Raw genomic sequence first — 21,142 nt, 5'->3', positions numbered from 1 at the left:
AGAGAGTGAATGCTTGGTGCTTTACACAGTGCTGGGCAGCACTCAGATGAATGTCAGATACTATCAGTATTCCTCTCTCCATCTTGATTGGTGTCACCCTGGCCCAGACCATTGTCCTCTCTCCCTGAGCCATTGCAATAGTGTCCTAACGGGTCCCATTTCCACTTTACTCTAATACCATTTCTACCCAGCTACCAGAACGATCTTTTCACAACACAGATTTGACAACCTCATTCTACTGCACAGAATATTCCAAGTAGGTTTATCATCATAATTCAAATGAAATTGCAACAACTCAGATGTGACCTGGCCTGTGAGGTAGCTCTTTGACCTTTGTGCCATTCTCACCCACCTTGCCCTGTTCCAGGCACTCCGACCTCTGCTCTGTTCCTTAACCTCTCTAGGCCCCTGGTCATGTAGCAGAATCTGCACACACTGCTGGCTCATTCTTGAACGGCTCCCTCTTCTCTCATGTATCTGTAGCACCCTGTCTCACACAGGCCTTCCTCTGTGACTTTTTCAACAAAATGTGCATTTCCTCATAGGAGTAGTTACTTTATTTATTTTTTTCATGTATTGTCAAGCACCCCATGAGCCCTGTAATACCTGTGAGGACGGGGTCTTTGGTTTACCACGCTGTTCCCAGAATATGTGCAGAAGGAGGGTTAAAGGCAGAGGAAGTGAAAGCCTGGCAGAGCCACACATTTCATAGATGGGAAAACTGAGCTGCTTTCCCAAGGACTAGGATTCGGACCCAGGAAGTCCGGGGGCCTGTAATCCACCCTTTAACCACCCAGCTCTTCTGTCTCCTTTGTTAAGGGAAGCTGAACCTGAACTTAAATGAGGTGGGAAAACAGATCAGAGCAAGGCTTGCCCCAGAGTGAGAGTCTGGACTGGAATCCTGAAGAAAGAGCTGGATCCTTCCTCCTACACCAGTCGCTTAGCTGGATGGACAGTTAGGGAAACTTAATTCCCTGCCTGTCTTCCTTGCTGTCATCCGTCTGCTTCCATTGCTTGCCTCTGCCCCGTGGGAGGACTTGCTCCCACATTTGGGCTACAAGCCAAGCAGGAGAAGGAGCCAGACAGCCTGTAGGTGAGGACGGGTTTGGGGCTTTGACAGGTTCTCTCCACATCTTTAGGATCTAGGGCAGGAGTGAGAATTCCCGCAAGAGAGCAAAGTATTAGTATGTAGGGGAAAAACAGTCTTCCTTTTAGCTCCCAAATTTGTGGGCGATACCAAAAGCTTTCTATTTCTATTTAAAAAAAATTTTTTTTTTCCTTTTAAACCAGTGAGCCCAAAATAGTTCTCAAGGAAGACACAGAGTGTAGAGGTAACAAAATGAGAAGATGCTCAGTTGTGTGTAGTGTCTGAGTGTCACCTCTGTGTTACGGCACACACACGCTTCTTGGGAAGATACCCCCGGCAGGCGACAAAAGGATGGGGAAGGGGACCCCAGAAGAGGAAAAAAAAATTCTGTATTTTGTGACAGGCTGTGTCTGCTTGTGTTTCTTTTCTTTCTTTTACTTTTATTTTTTTTAAAGATTTTATTTATTTATTTGACAGAGAGAGATCACAAGTAGGCAGAGAGTCAGGCAGAGAGAGAGGGGGAAGCAGGCTGCCCGCCGAGCAGAAAGTCTGATGCGGGGCTTGATCCCAGGATCCTGAGACCATGACCTGAGCTGAAGGCAGAGGCTTAACCCACTGAGCCACCCAGGTGCCCCTCTGCTTGGGTTTCTTTCTGGAATATTTTAGCTTTTCAGTAAATCCCATTCTGTCCTTGGGCTTTCCAGACAGCTCAAAACACCTATCTCTGAGGAGCACGTTTAAGTCTCGGACTCCCCTCTAAGAAATGCTGGCTAGAACCTCCTCCCTCCTCCTGGCTTGTGTCTGACACACAAGAAATGCTGGCTAGAACCTCCTCCTGGCTTGTGTCTGACACACGGTACGTGCTTAACCCATGCCATGCTATGACTTTGGTGATAATAAAAAGAGAGCAGGAGGCATCTGTGTGGAGTGACTGGTGAGTGCCCGGGGCTGGTGGGCGCAGTCCCTTCAGACCCCCAGCCAGTCAGCCAGAGGTGACTGTTGCTCTCCCATCCCACTGGCTAGCGAGCTAAAGCTTGCCCTGGCTGGGCCGTCAGTCAGGAGGAAGCCTGGCTGAGAATCCTTGCTCCGAGAGGGCCTGCTGAGAGCAACCCAGGGCTGGGACGATGCCCCAGGTGTCTCGACCCACAGAGCTCTGCACTTCCCAGCTGTATGAGTTTCCAGTGGCCACTAAAACCATACCACAGACTGCGGGGCTCAAGCCGCAGAAATGTATTCTTTTACAGTTCTGGAGGCTGGAGGTCCAAAATCAGTGTCCCTGGGTTGAAACAGAGGTTTTAACAGTGCTGGGCTCCCTCTGGAGGCTCTAGGAGAGTGTCTGTTCCTTGCCTCTTCCAGCTTCTGGAGGCTGCAGGTCTTCCTGGGTTTGTGGCCACATCATTCCCCTCTCCCTCCTCCTGTCTTCCCATCATTGTCTCCTCACACCAATATGAGATATCTCTGTGCTCTCTTCCAAGGACATTTGTGATGGCCTTTAGTGCATACTCAGATAATCCAGGATAATCTTCCCGTTGTAAGATTCTTATTCACATCTGCAGAAACTCTTTCTCTAAACAGGATAACATTTCTAAGCTCCAGGGGGTCATTATTCCGCCTTCCACGCTGGCTCCAGGGGCTGCACATGGAATAGGCACACACCCTGTTCCAGGAGCCCATGTGGCTGGGCGGGAAGCAGGGCTGAATGCGAGCTGCTCGGAAGGGACACTGCGTCCCAGCAAAGGCAGGGCAAGACCTTGGCAGGAGACATTGTCATCCTCACGAAGGGAGTTGTGTTTGACTTCTAATGGGAATTATATTTGAAATATGGGGACCACAGTTCACTCATTCCTTTGATCAAAAAGTTATTGAGCAGAAATCCTTTGGCCGGCCCTCTGGTTCCACATTCCAGACAAGGAAGCTGGTCAAGAGACTATTAGATGTACTGCTCCACGCGCTGGGATAGAGGAACCCATCGCTGACAAGAGCCTTTCAGGCCTGCCTAGGAAGGCTTCCAGGAGGAGGCGCTACTTGAACAGAAGCTGCCCCATAAGTAGGAGTTGGCCAGGTGGACCCCAGAGAGGGAAAGAGCAGCATTTCTGAAGCTACGTGATGGGGCCTGGACCTGCCTTCTGCCTGTGGAGGTGGACCTGTGGTCCCCTTCAGAGCGAAGTGAATCTTGGATGAGGGCATGGAAAGCAGGTATTTTTTCTTGTTCCTGTTTGCAGTGTACCTGGTATCTTCCTCCCTCACAGCTGTCCTTCTGGGTGAAACGCCCCCCGCCCCCCCCCCCCTCCGCCGAGAATAAGAAGACAGATTCTGCGGGATGGCTGGGCTGGTCTCCCAATTGGTGCTGCCCTGAGGTCCCGTACAGGTGGCCTGTAGTGGCCTGGACGAGCAAATTGGGCAGCCGCGAAATCTGAACGCCCACTGGCTGCTCATTAGAGGCTCGTCAGCTCTAAGAAATCCAGCCCCATGGTGTTCTCAGTGTTAACACACCTTTCCCTTTGAAATCTGAAAGTACCTCCCGTGTTTCTGGCGGGGTGGACGGCGGTGCGATGCTCAGCAGAGAGAGCGTACTTAGCACAGCATGACCCGCGTTCCTCCCACGAGGTTGCGCTTCCCAGATACGCAGTGGTATACGCTTCCCAGATACGCTTCCCTCCGCCCAGACAGGCTCCCCCTCAACCCCTCTGTGCAGCCCCTGCCAGTCCCTTCCCAGCCTCCTGCCTCACCCTGAAGGGCACTTCTCTCCTGCGCGTACACAACTTTGATTACAGAGGTGTGTGTTAATTGCTTAACGTTTTTCATTCTGAGGACAGGAGGCTCCGGCTGTTTGCTGACCCAGTCCATACCGCTCCATAACTCTATGTCCAGGGGATGAAACTGTAACAAAAATCAGAGAAAACTTCAGAAGTATTTCATAAACTAAATGGTTTAACCTTCATGATACATCTATGTTAGGTAATTGTCTTTCACCTTCAATATGTTTGGGAAGATTATTTATTTATTTATTTATTTAAAGAAAAGCTTATAATGTTGAATGGAAGGGGCAAAGTAAAAACCTACCAAATCTCAATTTTATAAAATTCATGTATATTTGCTTAAAAACCTGCCCACATATTGGCTAGGGATTGTGAAGCTCTAAGATGATTGTTTTGTTTTCCTTTTTTAAAATTTTTCGAAGTTTTCTTTAATGAGGACCTACCGCTTTAAAAATTGAAATATCAGTAAGGCTACTTTAGGCCATCTGCTATCTTGCTTCTTTCTTGCATATAGTCCTAATCTTTTACACACACATTATGGGCTTATTGGGAATGAATTGGAGGTCCCCACTAGAATGATTTAACCAATTAACTTATTCATTAACTGCTGTGGTATCTTCTATGTGCTGGACAAAAGATTGAGAATAATCCTTATTATGAGCTGTACAAAGGGAATATTTGAAATCCTTCTCTCTCATTCCTTTCCAGCCTTTCTCATGGAATTCCCACAGGGACTAATGCCCAGAAAAAAAGGGCAAAGTGGCTTTAGAGTCTTTGAAAGTAGAATGAGTTCAAGGCATGCCATAGTTCCAGCCAGAACAGAATTCCCATGAAGTGTGTGCATGTTTACTAATTATCCTAGACTTTCAACTGCATTTACCTTCTTTGTAATGCATTCTTAGAGTTTGTTAAAACTTTTTTTTGTAGTATTGTGCCTTTCTTGTGCCTTTCATATTACAGCTATCATAGAAATTTACCTGTTATTATTTTTCCCAATAAACTACCAAAAGAAAACTTTAGTAATAATTTGTTAGTGAGTCCACAGCAAAATTAGCATCCTTATATAAAATAAAGTATCCCAACCCTTTTGGAAAACTGGTTGACAGATCGATACCCTTGACTCAATAATGCCATTTTTGAACCCTTACCTTAAGGATATGATCCAAGAAAAAAACCCACATAAACAGATTTTATACCTAAAGGTAGTATTACACTGCCAACTATAATAGAGAAAAGTTGGAAACGTAATAAATAAATCTCTAGCAGTAAGGGAGTAGGTTTTCCAATAATTGTATTCAGTCAGTAGACTAAAAGCAACCCTTGGAAGTGATGGTTTTAAATAACAGGAGATAGTATGTAAAATGCTTATTGCCTAGTTTTAGTTTCTGTGTTGGTGTGTAGATGTATGTAGATTTATGTGTAAAGATTTATGTCTTTGTCATTTTAAAGACACAGATGTCCTCTCCGCACCCACCTAATAATCCCTGCCAAAGTGCACATGGTGTCACTATTAATTACATGTTCATAACCATGTAATTGTGTTGGAGGTGACTTGGACCAGTCAATGTGGTCACAGAGTGGAAAGATTAATATTTGAAGATTTTGGTCCTCAAGGAGTACCCATCATTTCCCTGAATTTCATCTCAGTAATCATCAGACAACCCTTGGCTCTGGTGTGAATTCACAGAAATGATCTCTCTCCTGTTGGATTTGGTGATGGGCATTGATTGTCCCCCTGGCTGGCCTCCGTGCCCCCCTCTCTCCCACCTGCCCCCAGCTCCCCAGCCTCGGACGGTCCTCTACCCTAAATGCCCTGGAATACTTCCTTCCCTCTACCTGAGAATCCATGGAGTTGAAAATAATCAGTAACAATCATACCCCTGAGATTTGAAGTAAATATCTTGGCCTTTAACATAATGGTTTCTTGGAGATTACTTTGAACTCCTTGGTGAGTTGGAGCTTTATATAAAAGAACTATTTTAGGAATCAGCCACCTCACTATCTTTTAGAATAAGAAAATACTTTTTATTTTATAAAATGATCATTTGTGTTGCTGAGAAAGTACAGGAATTTGGTCATCTGGTATGCCCTCCCTGCTTTCTTCCTTTCTTCCTTCTCTGGATCTACTTGCTGACGTGCAGTCACCTCCTCTTTGAAACGCACCCCCCGCCCCGACCATTCACTCCATTGCTCCATTTGTACCTTCATTCATTCACCCACACATACAGCCCATGGATGCTTATTGAGCAAGTACTATACTGTATCAGCAACTATTCTAACCACTGCATATACAGTAGTGAACAAAAAAGACAAATGTTGGAGCACCTGGGTGGCTCAGTGGGTTAAGCCTCTGCCTTCTGCTTAGGTCATGATCACGAGGTCCTGGGATCGAACCCCGTATCAGGCTCTCTGCTCAGCAGGGAGCCTGCTTTCCCCTCTCTCTCTGCCTGCCTCTCTGCCTACTTGTGATCTCTGTCTGTCAAATAAATAAATAAAATCTTAAAAACAAAAAAAGACAAATGTCTCTTCCTTCTATATACTTAATGTGTTTTTTGGTACATATATATTTTATAATTAAAAAAAAATCTTCCCTAATGAACGAGGTAGCCAAAAACGTCCTGTTCCCAGCAGTTAGCCATCTCTCCTGTCACGGGCCTCATGCCTGAGTGCCCACCAGGCTATGGAAGCAGGACCCTTGCCCAAGTCAGCTCGTATCCACACTGCTGTGGCTTACTCTCCGTCTCTTTAGTGTATGACACTGTAAGTGAATTTGTCAAAAGTGAGGGTAGTTATGTGGAACCTGACTTTTGCTGAGGACCTACCCTGTGCTGAGCCCCACTTCATGAGCTTGTATCCTGCCAGAGAAGCATTTTGTTCCCATTTTGTGGCAGAGGAAGCTGAGGCTTAGAGAGGTCAAATGATGTGTCCAGGTTCTCAGAGTTGGTGGATGCAGCCCACTAACTGATTCTGTTGCAGTCCTCTGTGCCTACAGTGTCAGCTCTGAGAAGATTGGCTTCTGGTTTCACACCTGAGTAATTAGGGGCTGAGGGATCGGCCCATCTCCCTATCCCCTGCCCTGCTGATTTATGGCAGGAACCCTTGGGAAGGAGCTGGTTCTGACATAGCAGAGCTATCCTCTACCTTCCACACATAATTTTAACCTCCCCTTCTTGCAGATTCTCTTATTACATTTTACTGCAAAAGAAAATGGTCCTGCCATCCAAATCCCATCATATGGATCCTGGCTTTATTACAGACCCTGGAATATCCATCTATTAAGTATTGGATTGACCTTTTGAGACTGAGATTGGAAAAAATAAAAATAAAATCACCACTCAAAACGTATTTCATAAGCTGGGATAATGATACAAAAGTCGATCTGTCTATGCCCAACTTTTTGTGACCCTTGTGAAGGTCCAGGAAGTTCATTTGGGCATCAGGGGGAGTAGAGGCCGAGCAGGAGCCTTGCTGGTGCAGCTCCCAAAAGATTCATTGCCATTTCCAAATCCAAGTTCTGGCCCCGGACATCGTGAGGCTCTTCCCCGATTAATGGCAGCTGCTGTTCTTGGCCACCTCTCATCCTTACGCATTTGCTGAATGTTGTTTGGGGATCATTTGCTCCAGCCATCAGGACAAAAGCATAGTTCTGAGCCTGGGGGCTACAGTGAAGTCTCTTTTCTTCAGGATTACAGAGGCTTGAGGGATCTGGGTGATCACATTTTCTATCTGCATTGCCCAGAGGTTTCTGCCTTCGCTAATAAGGACCATCATTGGATTAATAACAACTCTTATTTCCTTTGTGCCTTTTCGAAGGAACCCCACAGATCTGGGCACCACAGCTCACCCATCAGGGAGAGGAGCTGCTAGGAGAGCAGGAGCAAACGTCCTGGGCTGTGGCGGAGGGCAACCCTTCATGTAGATTTTTTGCTTCTAGAATAGGAGGTAAGAAAGCCCATGGTGGGGGTGTGTGGAAGGAGCTGATCTATGAATCTTAGGAGAGCTCAAAGCCACCTGTGAGCCCTGTGTTTAAGGGTTTCCTATGCTCTCATCTTGGCAGTGAGGCCTGTGCCAAAACTGGTAAAGCTGATACAGTCTCTGCACATTGGAGCTTTAGAACTGAGTCCCTGATGCTTCCAGTCACAGTGCCAAGAGCAAGCCTAGCCCTTGCACAGCCCATTCCTTAAAAGTGTTCAGTGAACTTGTACCGTGAAAATACCTTGTAGTGCTAAGGTGATTGTGCAACACGATGATCCTTGATACGCTTGTTCGGGGTGCTGCCGGCCGAGCTTGCACACCACTTTTGTTTGAAGGATCAGCAAGTCGGGCAGTGTGATCTGGTGGAAGGGAGGCTGGAGCAGGGGTTCTGATGGGTGCTTAGTGACCGAGTGATCTTGGATAAGTCGTTTCTCTTTCCTGAGCTCTGTTCCTGCACCTGTTAAGCAGAGACTACTTCTAATTCAGAGGGGCTTTGTTTGGATCAGATTGGAACATGAGAATGAAGGTACTTTGCCAATGGAGGAAGTTTCCGTGAACACGCCTGAGGTGAGGGAGAAGCATTTTTACTGTAGGATGTACTGTAAGTTCAATCAGTTAGTGGTGGAGAAGTCCAGTCATACCCCCTCCCCTCTTCATTTCCACCTGCCCTGCCCTTCTTGTTTTTAATTGGTCAGGGTTTTGTCCTAACTTCTAAATTAGTACCCATCACTTACCCTCTGTTGGCTTTATCCCTGTTTTCCTTTTCCTCATAGTAATCATCACTCCCTGACATTGGATTTTTATCTGATCATTGTTGCCATGGTCTGTCATCCACCATTAGAATTCAAGCCTCACCAGACCAAGGATGATCATTTGATCATTGCTATGTCCCCAGTGCCCCAAACTGTGTCTACTAGAATACAGTAGGTGCTCAGCCATCATTTGTGGAGTGAAGGAATATCTGCATTGTTGTTCTGTCCTTACTGTGAAGCCTCCTCTCTGAGAGGGAAATGATGCAGTAGCAAATAAGGCTTCCCAACATAGAGAAGCTTAATCTGGAAAATTTACTGACCTCATGAGGTACAGACATGTATGATGCCGGCTGGAGTTTGTGGTCCCGAGAAAGCAGCTTTCACTCCCAGCCTCATTCCTGCAGGAGATTTGCTAAAGTGATGAACCGATTGTACAGTCTGAATAAGTCACTGAATTCACTGCTGTCATTCCATTTCCTCATGCACAGAGTAGAGATGACACTACCGACTTCCTGATGTTTTTATACCCCTTGGATTAATGGGCCTCAAAGAGAGTAGTAATCATGGTGATTAGGGTGGGTTCTAGATCCTTCTGGAGAGGCGGGTTTCCTAGGGGTGGGGAATGGGGTGGAAATCATGAGGACATTGAACATCTTAGAGGTGAGAGAGGTTACCGTTTACGTGGACCAGGGTTGGGCCATGGATCAGGTGCTTTATATATATCTAATTTTAATCTCACAATTACTCAAAGAGGGGTAGGCTCAGCCACCACCCCCGCCCCCAACCCAGGAGGAAAGTGGGGCTTAAGGGAGATTCAGTAGCTTGGCCAAGTACCATAGCTGTCTTATGACAGAGAGGACTTGATACCGGGTCAGTCTGATTTCCAGGCCCTTCCTGTGCCTCCGGGGCCCAGGAGCTGCCTTGGACCATCCTGAGAGGGCTGCAGGCTTCTGGGAGCCAGTCCATGCTGCTCTCTGAGTGCCTGTATCCACCCCTGGTGGGTGAGAAGACCAAGCCACCAAGCACCCAGCCCAGGCCCGTCCATGTTATTGCTATTCTCAGAGCTCAGGTGCTGAAGGTGGAGCTCCACGCTCAGACCTCACTTGGTACAAAACAACAGCGCTAGGCCTCGCAAAGCCCACTCTTTTGATCTACTGGTTCTTTTTTATCCCCATTCCTCACTCTTTACTTCCCTCCCCCACATGTTTGAAGTGAATCCCTTTATGTGTGTTCTCTCAAAGCAGCTCTTGTTTTGTGTTCGGACATTTTTGGTTTACGTTGTGCTGTTGTGCAGTAGGCCTCGTTCTGCCTCCTGCTTTTAGCACCTGGTCTTCATGGTCCGTCTGTGTTGCCGTGTATACACTTCAGCCCGTTGTCTAACTGCGGCCCCGTGTGTGTTCACTACCTTTCCACACACGTCCCGCCAGAGAGGGACACCAGGATGGCGTCTCGCTCTCTACCGCTACAGTGGACTTCCTCCCACGTGCCCCCTAACAGGCCTGTGTGGGATTGTGCATTGTTGAAGGCTGTGTACTGAGAGAGAGAGAGCACTTGCGGACTTAGTTCGACTAACTAGTTCTAGATTGCTCTCTTCCGAGGCTGCCCTGGTTGATCTGGGCTCACCTTCCCATGAGGCTCCTTATTTCCTACATGCCCTCAAACTCTCTGATACTTTGGGTAGAACTTTTTATTTTTGCTACTGTGATGGGTGCAGATGTGGCTTATTGTTTATTTGTTTGTTTTTACTTATTTGACTATCAATAACTGAATAGCTACATGGCATGCTGGCCCTTTGGGCTTCTCTTCACTGAATTCTCCATAGCCTTTGCCTGTGTGTTGGGTAGGGTTCCCGACATTTTTCTTTGTTCACTGGAAGGAGTTCCTAGTGGAGTCTAAGTATTAATCCCTTATCACTTTTAGACAGGTACCTTCTCCCATACTCTATTCCTCTATTAATTTTGTTGAGCAAATACTTTAATTCTGGGATTACCCAATTCCTCACTTTTTCATCTTAGAATGTATGCATTTGGGGGTTTTGAGAATTGCTTTCCCATCAGCAGATCACAAAGATATTCTGTATTTTCTTTGAATAATTGATGGAGGCAGAGAGAGCGTCAGCCCTGTGTTCCTGCTAGCAGAGGGCTCAACTTTATGAATCCCAGGCTGACATTGAAGGTAAAGAGTTTTGTTTTCTTTCCTTCAAAGGACCCCATAAGCCAATAGGGAGGCAATTATGTAGAGAGGACTTTAATTAAATTTTCCATTTTTTAATTTTTCTGAACTTCAGGGGTGCTCATACCTCACATCATGGAGGCAATGGTTAATGACTGGAGGTGTCCCCTAGGAGCTCTGCAGCAATAACAGCTTGAGATGAGGAGGCCTGTGGCCCCCATCTCCACTCAAATCTGATAACCCTTGGTGTCAGGCACAGCGGGGACGATGAAATTCAAGGTTAGTGGAAAAGAGGGAGAAGACAGGCCCATGCTGTCTTGGTAATGGTGTGGTGGGCCCAGGAGTCCTTCTTAGTGGGCCCATCTCTGGGAAGGAGGACCACAGTGGGTCGTGAGCAGAAGCCTAGCTCAGGGAACTGGAAGGGCTTCTGTTATTTGCTGGCCTTCATGCACAGGTCCTGTTACTTATACACGTGAGTTCGACATGACAGCAAATCCTAGAAAGTCAAAACAGGATGAGGGAGTTTGAATGTCACCCTGTCTGTAGACCCCAAGTGGTGAGATTTCTTGTGGAACCCCACACAGATTGTGAGTTGGAGATCTGGGACTAGAACCCAGGCTTCTTAAATACAGACTTTGGAGACAGGCAGTCCTCAGTAACAGCTGTTAATTTAATAATTATATCAATAAATGCATCTACCAGTGTAGTCACTACTTTAAAGGAGATATGCTTAGAGCTGTTAGATCTTGGAGGAATAGGACGTACTCTCAGATGAGAGAAGGTTCTAGGGGGAAAAATGAGCTGAAATCTACAGATGAGCACAACCTAACCTAGTTGAAAAGGAAGAGCTTGTTGAATGGATGATGGATGGATGGATGATGGACGGATGGATGGATGATGGATGGATGACTGTGATCTTGGGCTTAAGAGGTTAGTCGTTTCCCCACCTTGTTCTTTTTCTCTCCCAGCCCAGGGAGGCCTGCTGGTAAATTATAAAGTCAGCAGAGGGGAAGGAAAGCAAGATCTCTTTCCCTGACTATCAATCCTTTGAGTGTTTCACTTAAAGCTGAGCACCTATTCTGTCTGTTTCTTTGAACCCTACCACTGGGAAGAGAAAATGCAAAAGAGGGGGCGGGAAAGAGGGAATGCAGCGTTCATCATGCTGAAATGGAGTGCTGCTCTCTGACGTTGGAAGATGAGCAGTTACACATGCTGGTTTCATTCACTACTTAACTCGGGGGGTGGGGGGGTGATGGCTACTGTGGAAGAAGGTCCGGGGCTGGGGGGGGTTTGTGCTGCAGCCCCTGCCCAGCTTCTGAAGCCTCTCTCGGAAAACTCAGAGACCAGCTGGTCCTTCGTTGGCGTCCTTTCGAGCGACTCCTGGCCCCGCCAGCTGCAAGGACAGTTCCCAGTCAAAAACATCATTCCTGGCTAGGATGTGACCTGTTCTTTTGTTCTCTGGGGACCCGAGATTGTTCAGAGAAAAGAGGGTGGGGAAGAGATCCTGAGAAGAAATGAAAGCAGGCAGGAACGGGCTCCCATGCCGTGCCAGCACTGGTCTTCTTGACGGAGCTGACTCGTTACTAGAAGTGGGAAAGGATGGAGGGGAAAACAAAACAAAACAAAACAAAAATGAACATTTATTTGGCATTTAGTGTATACTAGGTACCTCTCGCCCCTGAATGTAGTCTGTTCTTACAGACGTTGTCGGTCCCGTCGTGCAGGTAGAGAAATTAGCTTAATTAACTTGCCCGGGACGATGCTGGTGATAATGACAATGGTTAGTATTTATCTGCAGACAGGCTAAGCTCTTGCCGTGGATGAACTGGTTCGGTCCTCCTCACAATAACCCTGTAAGCTCCGTGCTGTTGGAATGCACATTTTTCAGGTAAGGAAAGTAAGGCCTAGAGAGGTTAAGATGTTGCCCTTGGCTAGTAAAGGGCAGCATTGGGATTAAAACACAGGCAGATTGGCTCCAAGTCCTGTGCTTTGTCCATTAGTTTGGGGGTTGGAAAGCAGTTCTTTTTTTTTTTTTTTTTAAAGATTTTATTTATTTACTTAACAGACAGATCACAAGTAGGCAGGGAGGCAGGCAGAGAGAGAGAGAGAGAAAGCAGGCTCCCCGCGGAGCAGAAACCCTGATGCGGGGCTCGATCCCAGGACCCTGGGATCATGACCTGAGCGCATGGCAGAGGCCTTAACCCCCTGAACCACCCAGGCGGCCCTGGAAAGCAGTTCTAACATATACTCTAAAAATCCTCGCCTTTGCGACCATACCCCACCACTCGTTTGCTTGATAAGGACATGACTTACAAGTAACAGTACAGGCCTCTGTTTACTGAGTGCTGGCCCAGAGTGAGCACACTTCCTGTTGCTCACAGGTGCTGTGTATTTTCTTCTCATTGTCTCCGGTTGAGGCACTTGGAGACCAGAGCTCATCAAGGTCAAGTGATCTGCCCAAGATCACACTGCTAATTGTGGCTCTGGGCCCCTTTCTAAGTGCAATGGTTTCACTTGCTGGTGCATTTGTTACATTTATGAACCCATTCCTGGGGGCTAGATCAGCTCAATAAATAGTGGGTCAGGCTGCTCTGTGCTGGGGGACAAGGGATGAGGCCTGCCCAGCTCTCGCCCTGGAGAAGCCCCTAGTCTTGGGGGTAGAGAGAGCTCCGGCCTTGACACACCTTCCCTCTTCCCACAGGACCCAGCAAGCTAGAAACGACAGGACTCTGCCTCTCTTAACACCATGCTGGCTCTTTTTGACTAAAGAAATGCCAGCCTCCACCTGCTTCAGTCAGATCTAGTTACAGCAAGAGAATATCTCTATTATTATTGCTATTAATCTGACACAAAGAAGGTTTGAAACTCTTGATCCTAAGACATAAAAGACCTCCCAAAAGGAGAGATCAATAACTATCCAAATTGTGGCTTTCTGAAGCCTTCTAGAAAGAAGTTTGGTTTTTTTTTTTGGTTGTTTTTTGGTCAAAGCAGGCCATTTGAATGTCACATTTGTTTGGTCTCCTTTTCCTTTTCTTCCCATAATTTGGATCAGAATGATGATAAAATTGCTCCATTTCGGATGATTTCAGCAGGCCGTTGACACATTGGATTAGCATAAATAAGTTATTTCCAAAGCCCCAATTCATATAGCCAAGAAAATTATAAGCAAATAAATTACATATATTTTTTTTTTTTTCACAAGTAGCTATAGATACAATGATGGCAGTTCTTCCATTGTACCTAATCAATAGCAGATGTGCATCGGGGAACGTGTGATAGGTATTAACTCCTGGCAGGAAGAATAGATGTTTAAAGGAACCATTTGCTTAGACTCTCCTGGAGAGAGAGAGGGAGGGATTCGGGGAGGGAGAGAGAATGAAAATAATCTTGCACCATACTGTGCAAATGTCCTCTTCCTGGCTGACTCACGGGAAGTGGCTGCTTGTAAAACCATCGCCCAATGAGAGTGTCAGAGCTTCTAGCAGACAAGCAGATATTAAGGTCGGAAGGAAAAAAAAGAAAAAACAACATTTATTGAGCAGGGATTCCTTTGCAGATGTTCACCCATAGAGTTGTTCATTTTTGCTTCCCAATTTTGCAGGGCAAATTAGACCCTGATTCTCTCATTCCACAAATAAAGAAATGAAGGCCCAAGGCAAAGCTTATCTTAGGCGAGTCAACCAACCTTTGTTAGCATCAGGGTGTGAACCCAGGTTTAAGAATTCCAAGTATTGGGGCGCCTGGGTGGCTCAGTGGGTCAAGCCGCTGCCTTCAGCTCGGGTCATGATCTCAGGGTCCTGGGATCGAGTCCCGCATCGGGCTCTCTGCTCGGCAGGGAACCTGCTTCCCCCTCTCTCTCTGCCTGCCTCTCCATCTACCTGTAATTTCTCTCTGTCAAATAAATACATAAAATCTTAAAAAAAAAAAAAAAGAATTCCAAGTATTGTTTCTATCTTGAATTCCTTCCTTTTCCTTCCTTCCTCCCTTTCTCTTTCTTTCTTTTTTCCTTTCTTTGCCAGAGCTGTGTACATGATACCCACCTTGTTATCAATACTGTTTTCTGATCCAAGGAAGAAGAAAATACTGTTAAGTCTCAGATGGAAGCTGTGAGTGGGTGCCTGGCTGTTGACTGATCTATGGCCCTGTGACTTCTCTGGAATGAATGATAGGGGCCTTTCTGTAGAAACTGGTATCTATTCATCTATCAACCATTTACGTAACGTCATTTCTCCTATGTTCAGATATATTTCAGTTGCTGGCTGGCTTAGAAGGCCTAGAGATACCAGGGGGAATAGATCACATCCCTTGTCCTCAGGGAGCTTCCAGTGAATGTGGGGGAGTTAGGGCAGTTGACAGCCAGGCGCAATATGGGGGTGGGGTGGGTAATGGGTGTGGAATTAACATCTAATGTCAGGGCCAGAGGTAAAAATTGACTGTAGGTTATATTACCCTTGAAAACTTTGAAAAGAGAGATGCTTACACCTTGAGGAGTTCTAGGGAACTGTGGATTTACATTTCCCATCATTATCACCTGCTCAATCCGGGGCAGGTTGCGTGGCTCTGGGGGATTGGCAGGTCGCTTCCAGTATTTGAGTCTGTCTCTGCGAGCCCCTGCAGACAGTATAGTTGAAGCTGCATAAGAAACATGCTTCTGCCATGCACTTGCCCCCAAGCAGGGTGGCAAATACCCTGGTGAAGTTACTTGAAGGGGCTGTAGGAGCCCTGACCAGCCTTAGCTTTCATCAGGAAGGTGACCTTGAGAGGGCAACTCCGGAGAAGAGTCTTGAAGAATGACAGGAAAGCTCTGTACCTTCACACATGCTGTCCTGAGTCATCAGTGGAGATCCTGCCAGGACCAGAGCTGGGGGTGAAGCAAATGAGGGGAGGTCTGGTGGAAATACATGGTCTATGGAATGGGCACATTGTAGCCTATTGTGCCTGTTGCTTTGAGGATTAAACAGATTAGTCATTTAGAGAGTCTAGACCTGCACTGTCCTAATTGCCATCCACTTGCTTTCTATGGCTCTTGTGCACTTGAATGTGGCTGGTCCAAATTGAGATGTTCCATAATTATAAAATAGAAACCAGATTTCAAAGACTTAGTACCAATTAAAAAAAAAAAAACCACCATGTTTCCCAGAAGTAATTTTTCATGTAGATTACATATTGAAATAATAAAATTTTAGATCTACTAGGTCAAATAAAATCTCTTATTAAAATTAATTCCATTCATTTCTTTTTAACTTTTTAAAATGTGGCTACTAGAACATGTTAGATTACTGATGCAGCTCACATTTTATTTTTCTTGGACAGTGCAGATATAGACCAGCATCTGCAAATGACAGCTCAGGGGCCAGATATAGCCACCACCTAGTCTTGTATAGTCCATGTGCTGAGGAGAGTTTTGATGTTTTAAATGGTTAGGGGAAAAAAAAAAAGGCAGAATATTTGTGACATGTGAAAATTACATGAAATTCCAACTTTAGCGCCCACAGATAAAGTCTTGTTGGGGCATGGCCGTACTTGTATATTTGAATGTCATCTGTGGCTAGTGCTGCCATGGTAGGATGGGCAGCTGTGGCCCAGATAGCAGGGACAGAGAATGCACTGTGTGCCCACAGAGCCCTGTTTCCCCACCTTCTTACCTTTGCTCACCGTATCCCCTGTGCCTGCAGTCTTCTTGTGTTCACCTTATCCTTCAAGGCTGAGCTCAAAGGCACCAACCTTGAGAAATGGTATCTTTATCCTCTGCACTTTCAATACCAATAGGTGACCTGGGAACGTTACTCAACCTCAGTGAGCCTCAGTTTTCTCATCTGTAAAATTGGAATGATAGGACCCACTCCACTGAGTAATCATACGGATTAAGCAATGGGTAGTGCCTTTCCTGAAGTGAGCACTCAGTAAGTATTGTAGTTACTGTTGCTATTAGTGCTTGAATGTATCTTGTGGAATTTCCTAAGTTCTGAAGGTTGGCATATCCCACCATGAACCAAAATACTTGCAACATGGCTTTGCTCTCTTTGAGGACATGGAGAACATTCTCTCCCTTCTGTATCCTCAGCCTGGACTTATGAGGGACTTAGGAAACAAACATTTGTGACACATACAAGTCCATCTCTCCCTTTTATTAGACACAGTGATAGATAAACACACACTCACCCCCTTTTCTTCAGCTCCCCTGCCCCACCCTCATCCCAGCCACCCTCTAGAGTACTATTCCTAACCAGTTTTCTCACTACTATCCCTGTCCTCTCCAGCCGGTGATGCACCGGTCAATATTTAGCAGCTAGCTCTCTGAAGCAGAGGGGAGCCATGATGTGAATTTTCTCATGTCTGTCATGCAAATATTCCTGCCATGCTTGACTTCATGCTGCCGACCTGATGTTGCTGAGTGTGGAGTGGGGAAGAGGAGCTGAGCTCGTGATGAGCCTCTCCAGTGTGGGGCTCACTGCTGCCCTCCACGGCCTCCAGCTCGCTGTCCACTCCCCTGCTATGTTGACCTCTCCAGGGGACTCCCCTGCTCAGAGCCCATCGGCGGCTTCTCATTGATCACAAAATAGAGGTCAAAGTCCTTAACACATTTTTGAACCTTGTAGGACCCAGCACCCTGCTGCCCCACCAGGCTTATCCCCACCACAGTCTCCATCCGCCCGCCCCCCACCCCCTCCCTGGGCATCCTCATGTCCTTGGCAATGACACTTCCTTCCCTGATCTTCTCAAAACATCCCAAGATCTGGTGGAGCTGCCCTTGTTCTTATGCTGTGCTCACTCCTCCTACTTCCCTCTGGACTGTCCTTATCATGACAGATTCCCTCACCCAGTAATCAGCTGTTTTAACACCTGTCTCCCCTTGGGAGTGTAAGGTCCAGAGGGCAGTAACAATGGTTGTCATGTTCATCGCTGTGTCCTTGGCACGGGGCACACAGCTTGGCAAAAATGTTTCTAGAATAGATGATTAATGGAGTAAAGTCTGGTTAGAAGATTGTGGTGGTCAGTCTCCTATGGGTATCAGACTTCTGTCTCTGATAAGAGTATTTTTTTTAACTGCTCAGAATATATTTGATTAGGGGACTACTTCAGGTTGGTTTTCGCAGCCGGCAAAAGGGAAGAGGCAAGACAGTCACCATTCTCAGTCTCTCCTGAAGAGAATCTTCTTTAGTCCAGGGAACGTGTCTTCAACCACATTTAGTACACCATTACATCCAGCAAGTAATCAGTCATCCCATTTTTAAGCCACTTTACTGAGATCTGAGTGACAAAAAGCTGTGGCTGTTTGGTGCATACAAACTTCCTGTGTTTGGCAGGAAGCGCGGACCCATGAAACTATCCACACAATCAGTGCCATGAACTTAGCCACCACCCTTGCAGGATTCCTTCCATCTGGCAGCATTTAAACACCCAGGGTCTTGTTTGCTTTAAAAAATCTCATGATTTCAAAACTCTCCCAATTAGAAGAAGCTGGAATCATTCATAGTCTAGTCACTGTTAGGCGCTCTGAGGCTGGCTGACTTATCGGGGGCAGGGATGGTCTTAAGGAGGAGGGACGATGGGCTGGCACTTTTACTTCCTCGAAGACCATACAAACCCCTTATCTCAGTTTTGGGAAGAAAGTTGGCACAACAGAGAGGCATTTACTGAAAGTCTAATGGGTTTTCGGGGGGGCGGGCAGAGATCGTGCTTAACATCCCAGCCCAAAGCCTCTTGATGCCGCGATTCTAAGTGTGAGGAGTTGAAAAACAATTTGTTCCTCATACTTTGCTAAATCTTTGTAATTACATATATTTTTGCCGAAAGTCTGAGTGGCAATCCCATATTTATCCTGCAATCAAAGCCATTGTGGATTATCAGCTAAATACCTCATTACGAAGATTTGAAACATGGCTCCCAGAGGTTTTTGTTTTCCTCTTCAAAACAACTACATCTTAAAGAAAAAGCAGCGTTTATCTGTTGTACTGGAAACGTCTCTAGCTGAGTGATTCTGAGTATTCCCAGTAAGTCTACTTGAGAAAAGAGAAATTTTAGAGACTGATTTTTAGAGCAAATACAGGACAACTCATTTATTAGATGAGGCTACTGGTAAGAGTTGCAGAGTGGCCTGGCGTTGGGAGCAGTGTGAGTTTGAGCCTCGGTGTGACCTAAGCCTCAGTTTCCTTATCTGTAAAACTGAGATTTTAATACCTTACGTCGAAGAGCTGTTGCTGAATGAAATGAGATAGAGCAGTGTCTGGCAAGGAACAGACGTTTGATAAATGCTCATTATTTTTATTGTCATTGTGATTAATATTATCATATAGCAAAGTATTGCCCACCAGTAAATTTCCTCCTTCATATTTTTACAATATCTTTTTCACACCTATGAGGATTTTAGTTAGATAGATACACATCTTGATACCGCTCTTGATGGAGCAAAGTAGAACAAAACAAGAGAGAAATTCAGCCCTGGGAAGGGAAAAACTAAGGTTGATAAGGGAGGCAGAGGAGAGAGAGAGAGGGGCGAAGAGGAGCTCTCCCCTGTGCCTCCAAGGCCCAGTCCCCCATGGCGGGCCCAGACACAGATAGAAGGTGCTGACTCTGAGGAGGGTGGCAAGGTCCTGTCGTGCTCCAGCAAGGGCCTGTGGCCCGTGGGCGCAGGGACCATGTCTGTCCTATTCCCCGCTTGATTCCCAGTGCCCAGCAAGTGTGTTGTTTTCAGGTAAAGCACTATATTCATTATGAAGAGGATCGGATCCAGAAAAATTCCTCTGACTTGGGTATTGCTTGCAACTAATCAAAGTCCACAGACATTTCACTGAAACAATGTGGGAGGGAGATTCTGAAGTGTTTCTGGCTAGCAAAGACTGGAATATGAAAATGAAATGGATAGGGTGTGTTATACAAAAATAAGATGGATAAAATGGCCTTTTTCATATGTGCCATCTGTTATTTTGAGTTTAGTTCAGTGAAACAACATGAAGAGGTTTCCTAAGTTTATTCATAACCTTGGACCTGCCACCTTCTTTTTTTCTCCAAAATAATTTCTATGATTATTACACCTGAGTGAGAGTCTGCTCTGTGCCAGACACAGTGCCAGACACTCTGTACATTGTCTCATCTCCTTGTCATACCAACCCTGGGAGGGGAATGTTTGATCCCTGCTTTTCCTCCTTTTCAAATGGGAACTTCAGGGACAGCTGTTTCAAAGACAGATTTTTACCACGGCCACACAGCTGGGATGTGTCAGAGCCCAACGCCAAACTCAGGCCACATTCCAAATTGGTAGAGTCCTGACATCCTAAGTTGTCTTCTGATAAAGTGTTACATTTTCTCAAATGCACATTTTTCTACATACACGTTGGGGGAAGAAAGCTTCACAGAAAGAAGAGTCGCCAACTCAAACGCCTGTCGAGATCAGGCGGGTGGACAAGGGGGCTGGGTGGGGACTGCAGCAGCAGAGAATCTGAGGAGGCCTTCTAGAGGGAGCCGCTGCTGTTCAGCTCCAGCTCACTGTGGCTGAAAGGGGATGCAGGTGTTTGGTCACCTGTTAAGGTTCCAAAACAAACTGAAAATCTAGATTTTTATGTGAAATACTAGGATTTTAATTTCTTGTCAATTAATGTGACTTAAAGAAGAGAAAAAAAGTATACAAGTTCAGCAAAACAGGTCAGGGCTGCTTTCTGAGGGGCCCTGTGCTCATTCCAACAGCTGCCAGTGCTAACATTTTAGAACCTTCTCCTGGGACTGTTGTTTGGTACAAAACAGCGGGCCACATAAGGAAATCAGTCTAAGAGTGACCGTTAAAGCTCCCTGACTACTAAGTATGTGCTGGCACTACCTACATTACTTTATTTACTATCCCAGCACTCCTGTGGGATATTCTTATTCTTCTCTTACTAGTGAGAAACCAGATTCGGGGAGGTTAAGAGATTTGCCCAGAGGGACAGACTTATGAAATAGCAGAGTAGGACTTGAACCCAGGTCTGCCTGGGTTCTAAATCTGTACCCATAACCTCTGCCCTGTATTATCTCCCCCGGATTCTATCATTACTGAAGAGCTGACCCAGGCCATCCTTTGTTCAGTGCCCATTGTTCCCCGTTGGATGTCAGAGAGTGTGGGAACTTGTTCTGGAAATGAACGCTTTGCTTGGAAAAGCGTCAGTCTTCCAAGTAAAGTGCTTTGTGCATCGTAAAACCTTGAATTTTGCTCCATTATATTTTGGGTCCATGAGGGATAGATTGCAGTTCATGCCTTCCCGCTGATTAGAGCATCCTATTTATGTGTCTATGGCGCCGATTAGGTGGTGCACTTTGTGGAATTAGCTCCCTGATGAACAGGTAGTATTTCCCCCCCTGTGCTGAAATGCAGCAGCTGTCTGCGCTCCTTGTGCTCAAGCCTCCGCACCTGGAACTGGGATGCC

General features: G+C 46.1%; 1 long non-coding RNA gene across 1 annotated transcript in view; it reads left to right on the top strand.

Moving 5' to 3' along the window:
- LOC132012000 (uncharacterized) overlaps positions 1-21,142 on the top strand; it is a 227,603-nt gene that overhangs the window by 60,950 nt on the left and 145,511 nt on the right. The window lies entirely within an intron of this gene.

The sequence above is a fragment of the Mustela nigripes genome, chromosome 1 (assembly GCF_022355385.1).
Source record: "Mustela nigripes isolate SB6536 chromosome 1, MUSNIG.SB6536, whole genome shotgun sequence".
NCBI lineage: Eukaryota > Metazoa > Chordata > Mammalia > Carnivora > Mustelidae > Mustela > Mustela nigripes.
This window is presented reverse-complemented; position numbering and strand designations above follow the sequence as displayed.